Consider the following 2,112-nt stretch of genomic DNA (forward strand, 5'->3'; position numbering starts at 1 on the left):
AATGAGATAAAAAAGTATTTATTTTAGTAAATATTTTTTAAATTATTTATTTTAGTAATTATTATAATTAATTTATTTATTAAAATAAAAAATCCAATTAATATTAATAGGGTAGCTATTATTATGTTTGATATACAAATTTTGTGTATCAATGTTGATTCTAGAACAGTTGCTTGCTTGTTCCCCGTTGTTGGTCCACGACTATGTACAATTTTGTTAGGTGGTGACTCATTGTTTGCATGTGTAGGTTTTTGGTGATGAGGTGATTATTAAAGGCTGCCTGATATGATTTTTTTTAAGAGTAATGTTACACATTTAAGTTTTTTTATGAATCAAATATAATCAAATTAAACAATAAGATTTAGAGTAATGTTATTCATAATTGATTTTTATTGATATTAGACTAACTTAGTTAAATTTAGTTAACAAAAACACTTGGATATGTAGTATTATTTTTTGGAAAAGTATAAAGAGACAATGAATTTAGTGAACAATGTAGTTATACATACATTAACCTCTCTTCTTCACTTGTTATTTCCGTAATTTTCGTAGGAGTGTAGTGTGTTTTTATTTTATTGAGCCAATTTTAAAACCCATTGTTCATATTGTTTATAAAAGTCATTGTTTACTTAACAAAACCATTATTTTTTTTGATAAAGTATATTTTTTATCCCTAAGTTTGAAAAAAGTTTCAAAAACATCCCTAAATTTTATTTTGTTTCAATTTTGTCCTAAAAGTTTTCAATTTGCATCAAATATACCTTCAACGGCTAAATTTTCAAAAAATTTAAGACCAATTTAACAATAATGCATAAAAATTATACTTGATTTACTTGTGTTGAGAGTTGTTCTTATGAAATTGTTGTTGAATTAATTTTAAATTTTTTGAAAAATTAACCGTCAGGAGTATATTCGATACAAATTGAAAACTTTTGAAATAAATTTAAAATAAAATAAAACTTAAAAATATTTTTAAAATTTTTGTCAAATTTCAAAAACAAAAAAAAGTATACTTTACTTTTTTTTTTAATTAACTTTGAGAAAAAGACAGTTGTAATTAGCAGTTAGCATACTATTGTTCTTCATATCGCCTATCAAAACTGTCTCGAGCATTCGGAAATTCAGAGGTCTAAGGTTTTTCATTTTATAAATCAAGATACAAGAACTATCACGGCTGAGAGTGACATTACATGGTTGCTTTTGCAAGGGCAATGGTTATTTGTTTTTTGACTTTTTTCATTTTGGTTTGGAGGGAGAATGGTTGTTAATTTTTTGTTAGTTGTCTACGGTATTCCCCAGTCTGACAAGGCAAGGACTAATCCGTCGCGGATCGGAGCTCTATTTAAGGGTCTGCCGCTGGCCAATGAGTTGCTGCATGTACAAGGCTGGATTCGAACCTCCGACACTTGTTTAAGCGGACGAGTGGACTGACCACTCGACCAACTCAAGTTGGTTAATAGTTGTTAACAGTTGGAAGTTGGAACATGGCAAGAAGAGTAACGGTGTTTTGGTAACTCTTGGTTTCTACTTTGTAGAGTTGTGTAAAGTTATAACGATGTATTTTTTGCAGGTCTTTAATATTTATAATTTTTATATGATGTCGAGATGGTTTTTTTTTTTTTGTTTAAAATCAAATGATGGAGTTTCTAAAATTATGACTTAAATATAGAAGATTGTGAGACAGTCAATGACAATTTTAGTATTCTGTACAAAAACCATTTGCTATAAAAAAATATTCACAAAATAAAAACTGGTTCTAATAGCCAAAAGTAATTTCTATATGCACAAAGTATGAGTAAAATGCACATATGTAATACAAAATCTTATTTATATATCAAACTCAATTCCTAATATACTTATATATAATTATAAGTATTATTTAATTTATTTTTAATATAAATTTATATTTTAATATATACTTAACATAAATCTACATGATACAAAAGAGTAAATGAGCAATATACAAAAAGTTGGGGGAGAGAGAGAAATACTCAACAAGATATTTCATATGGTTAAATTGGACCAAATGATTTATTGGGCCGGTCAAAAATACATCCAGCTATTTCTTTTTAAAAAAAATATAAAATATAAAATAATAAATTTGTAACAGTG

The sequence above is a fragment of the Arachis ipaensis genome, chromosome B06, assembly GCF_000816755.2.
Source record: "Arachis ipaensis cultivar K30076 chromosome B06, Araip1.1, whole genome shotgun sequence".
NCBI lineage: Eukaryota > Viridiplantae > Streptophyta > Magnoliopsida > Fabales > Fabaceae > Arachis > Arachis ipaensis.